Consider the following 5550-nt stretch of genomic DNA (forward strand, 5'->3'; position numbering starts at 1 on the left):
CTTGCATGTGCTTATTTGTGGTGACAATGGGATATTCACGTGATCCACTTGATGTATGTTTTGGTGATCAATTTGCAGGTTTTGTTACCTTGTGAACTTATGCATAGGGGTTGGCACACGTTTTTGTCTTGACTCTCCGGTAGAAACTTTGGGGCACTCTTTGAAGTTCTTTGTGTTGGTTTGAGTAGATGAATCTGAGATTGTGTGATGCATATCGTATAATCAAACCCGCGGATACTTGTGGTGACATTGGAGTATCTGGGTGACATTAGGGTTTTGGTTGATGTGTGTCTTAAGGTGTTATGGTAGTACGAACTCTAGGGATGTTTGTGACACTTATAGGAATAGCCCAATATATCGATTAGAAAGAATAACTTTGAGGTGGTTTCGTACCCTACAATAATCTCTTCGTTTGTTCTCCGCTATTAGTGCCTCAAGTAAATTTACCGATGGATTGAAGACGAAAAGAGGGATGCCATCCAGGTCATCCCCAATCTTAGATGGTTGGTTGTCCTTGTATATTACCTTGGGGTGCCTTGGGCATCCTGAAGCTTAGGCTCTTGCTGCTCCTTATTCTATAGTCCATCAAATCTTTACCCAAAACTTGTAAACTTGACAACACAAAACTCAACAGAAAACTCATGAGATCTGTTAGTATAATAAAATAAATCACCACTTTAGGTAATGTGGTGAACTCATTCTAAATTTATATTGGTGTAATATCTATTGTATTCCAACTTCTCCATGGTTCATACCCACTCATACTACCCATAGATTTATCAAAATAAGCAAACAACACATAGAAAATAGAATCTGTAAAAAACAGAACAGTCTGTAGTGATCTAGAAATTTAGTATACTTATGGAACTCCAAAAATTCCGAACAATTAAGACAACATAGGCAATTCATATATGAATACTGTGTAAAAAATTCAGGATTTTATCATGTTCCAGCAGCTCAGATCAAGTCTGTTACTGGGTGTAAAACTTTCTATTTTTTAGCAAGATCAAATCAATGATATACCGAAGTATCCCAAAGGTCTTACTTGGCTCAAACACTAATTAAAACACCAAAACACAATCACTACAGAAGTAATAATGTGTATTTATTAAAAACGGAACCAAAAATAAAAAAACATAGAAATAAAAATTGGGTTGCCTCCCAAAAAGCGCTATTGTTTAACGCCCCTAGCTAGGCATAAAACATAGATCTAGGTATTGTCATCTTTGGTATTAAATCCATAAGTAGCCCTCATAATAGATTCATATGGCAACTTAATTTTCTTTCTTGGAAAGTGTTCCTCGCCCTTCTTTAACAGAAATTGAAATCTAATGTTTCCTTCTTTCATATCAATATTGCACCAATCGTTCTAAGAAAAGGGCTACCAAGAATAATAGGACATGTAGGATTGAATCTATATCAAGCACAATAAAATCTACGGGCACATAATTCCTATTTGCAACAATAAGAACATCATTGATCCTTCCCATAGGTTTCTTAATAGTGGAATCCGCTAGATGCAAATTCAAAGAACAATCATCAAATTTGTGGAAACCAAGCACATCACATAAAGTTATTGGAATAGTGGAAACACTAGCACCCAAATCACACAAAACATTTCACTCATAATATTTAATTTTAATCTTAATAGTAGGTTCCCACTCATCATAAAGCTTTCTAGGGATAGAAACTTCCAACTCAAGTTTTTCTTCAAAAGATTTCATCATAGCATCAACGATATGTTTAGTAAAAGCTTTATTTTGATTATAAGCATGAGGTGAATTAAGCATGGATTGCAACAAGGAAATACAATCTATCAAAGAACAATTATCATAATTAAAATCCTTAAAATCCAAAAGAGTGGGTTTATCGCTACTTAAAGTTTTGACCTCTCCAATCCCACTTTCATCAAATTTTTCATTAAGATCTTTAAACTCCAAATTGTTGGGACACCTTCTAGATAAAGCTGACTCATCTCCAGTCCCATATTTATCAAGGTTTATATTAGAAAACATATATTCAATAGGAGTCACACCAATCACTTTAAGATCTTCCTCCTTATTTTACGCAAAAACTAGAAGAACACGCTTTTACAAACCAATCTCTCTTTGCACGCATCCTAGCGGTTCTTTCTTTACATTCATCAATCAAAATTTTAATAGCTTTTAGAGATTCATTAATATCAATCTTAGGTGGCATAGATCTAGTCTTTAAAGAATCAATCTCAAGAGAAATTCTATCAATGTTCCTAGCCAAATCATCTGTCTTAAGCAACTTTTCTTCTACCATATCATTGAAAACTTTTCAAGAATTAATGAACTCTTTAATATTGTTCTCAAGATCAGAGGGTATATTATTATAATTTTCATAAGAATTTTTGTACGATTTAACATAATTATTGGAGGAATTACTAGGAAACAACCTAGGATTGAAATTACCTCTATATGCGTTATTACCAAAATTGTTCCTACCAACAAAATTCACACCCATAGATTCATTACTGTTCTCAATCAAAGTGGACAAAGGCATACCATTAGGATCAATAGGAGCACTCTTACTAGCAATCAATTTCATAAGTTCATCCATCTTTTCACTCAAAGTATTAATCTCTTCAATTGCATGCACGTTTTTACTAGTAGATCTTTCGGCATGCCATTTAGAGTAATTAGCCATAATATAATCTAGGAGTTTAGTAGCTTGTCCTCATGTAATTTCCATAAAAGTACCTGCCGCGGTAGAATCTAAAAGATTTCTAGATGCAAAATTCAATCCGGCATAAATTTTTTGTATGATCATCCATAAACTTAAACCATGAGTAGGGCAATTTCTTATCATCAATTTCATCCTCTCCCAAGATTGTGCAACATGTTCATGATCAAGTTGCTTAAAATTCATTATATCGTTCCTAAGGGAGATGATCTTAGCAGGAGGAAAATACTTGGAAATAAAAGCACCTTTACACTTATTCCATGAATCAATACTATTTTTAGGCAAAGATGAAAACCAAGCTTTAGCACGATCTCGTAGTGAGAACAGAAATAGCTCCAATTTAACAATATCATTATCCACATCTTTTTCTTTTTCATATCACACAACTCAATGAAAGTATTTAGATGGGATGCAACATCTTCACTAGGAAGACTGGAAAATTGATCTTTCATAACAAGATTCAACAAAGCGGCATTAATTTCATAGGATTCCGCACTATTGGCAGGAGTAATCAGAGTACTAATAAAATCATTATTATTAGTGCTGGAAAATTCAAACAACTTGGCATTTTCTCGAGACATCATGACAAACCAAGCAATCTAGCACAGAAGCAAATGAAAAGACGAACGAAAGAAGGGCGAATAAAAAGGCAAATATGTTTGTGTTTTTCTGAAAGCGTTTTAGAACTAGGGGAGAGGAAAACGAGAGGCAAATGGCAAATAATGTAAGTGCAGTAGATGAGAGTTTATGACGGGTACTTGGTAGGCTTGATGTAGAACCTCCCCGGCAACAACGCGGGAGATTCTTCCTGCTACTTCTTGAGCATGTGTTGATTTTTCTCTTGACGAGGAAAGGGTGATGCAACAAAGTAGAGATATGTATTTCCCTCAGTTAAGAACCAAGGTATCAATCCAGTAGGATGCACATGCAAGTCTCCAATCTATATGTACCTGCACAAACTAACAAACACTTGCACACAACGCGAAAAAGGGGTAGTCAGTCCCTTCACGACCACGAACAAGAGTGAGATCTAATAGAGATAGGTATAAAAGATAAATAAAAGAGCAAACTAAAGTAAATATAAATAAATTGCAGCAAGGTGTTTTTGGGTTTTCTGGTTTATAGATATGAAAATATATGATGGAAAATAGACCCAGGGGCCATAGGTTTCACTAGACGCTTCTCTCTTGAAAGAAAACATACGGTGGGTAAACAAATTACTCTCGAGCAATTGATAGAAAAGTGCATAGTTATGATGATATCTAAGGCACTGATCATGAATATAGGCATCACGTCCGTGACAAGTAGACCGAAATGATTCTGCATCTACTACTATTACTCCATACATCGACCGCTATCCAGCATGCATCTAGAGTATTAAGTTCATAAGAACAGAGTAACGCTTTAAGAAAGATGACATGATGTAGAGGGATAAACTCAAGCAATATGATGAAAACCCCATCTTTTTATCCTTGATGGCAACAATACAATACGTGCCTTGCTACCCCTACTATGTCTCTGGGTGAGGACACCGCAAGATTGAACCCAAAACCCATTGCACGAAAAACCAATCTAGTTGGCCAAACCAAACCGATAGTTTGAAGATAAATACAAAGGTATCTTAATAATGCATAAAAGAGTTCAGAGAAGGCTCAAATAATATTCATAAATAATTTGATCATAAATCGACAATTCAACGGATCTCGACAAACACATTGCAAAAGAACATTACATCGGATAGAACTCCAAGAACAGAGAGGAGAACATTGTATTGAAGATCAAAGAGAGAGAATAAGCCATCTAGCTACTAGCTATGAACTCGTAGGCCTATGGTAAACTAGTCACGCTTCATTGGAAGGGCAGCAAGGTTGATCTAGAGGCCCTCCGTGATCGAATCCCTCTTCGGCAGGGTGCCGGAAAAGACCCCAAGATGGGATCTCATGGGAACAGAGGCTTGCGGCAGCGGAAAAGTATTTTGGTGGACGCTTCTGATGTTGGGGGAATATTTGGGAATTTATAGTGCAAAAATTAGGGTTGGGGGACTCCCGAGGGCCCCACAAGCCCTCAGGGCGCCCCTCCCCCTAGGGCGCACCCCTGAGGCTTGTGGACTCCTCGTGAGTCTTCTGAACCCCTCTCCAAGTCTTCTGGGTGTCTTCTGCTCCAAGAAAAATCATCCCGAAGGTTTTATTCTATTTTGACTCCGTTTAATATTCATTTTCTATAAAAATCAAAAAAAAGGAAAAAACAGAAATGACACTGGGCTCTAGGTTAAGGGGTTAGTCCCAAAAATAATATAAAATAGCATACTAATGCATATAAAACATCCAAAATAGATAATACAATAGCATGGAACAATAAAAAATTATTGATACGTTGGAGACGTATCACCTGGCAGACCACACCGCGCAACCCTCCATGCAGGGGGCAACAGCCACTAGCGTCGTCGCGCCCGACGCAGCGACGCGTCTCTGAACAACAAGGTCGTCCCATGCCGCCCACCACCGCTCGGAGAGGAGAGGACTGATGGGGAACGTTGCATCAAAATAAAAATAAAAACTAGGAAACACCCAACATCTAATCTAGAAGATGCATAGAAACGAGATAGGAGTGTGTCTACATACCCTTGTAGACCAAAAGTGGAAGTGCATATAATGCAGTTGATGTAGTCGTACTCTTTGCTATCCAAACGATCTAGCGCCAAACTGGCAGCACCTCCGAGTTTAGCACACGTTCGGCTCGGTGGCGTCCTCTCGTTCTTGATCCAGCAAGCAAGGGAGAGGAGGTAGATGAGATCTGAACCAACACTTCACCGTGGTGGTTCTGGTAGTAGCGGAACTACAA

The sequence above is a fragment of the Triticum dicoccoides genome, chromosome 1B (assembly GCF_002162155.2).
Source record: "Triticum dicoccoides isolate Atlit2015 ecotype Zavitan chromosome 1B, WEW_v2.0, whole genome shotgun sequence".
In the NCBI taxonomy this organism is placed as follows: domain Eukaryota; kingdom Viridiplantae; phylum Streptophyta; class Magnoliopsida; order Poales; family Poaceae; genus Triticum; species Triticum dicoccoides.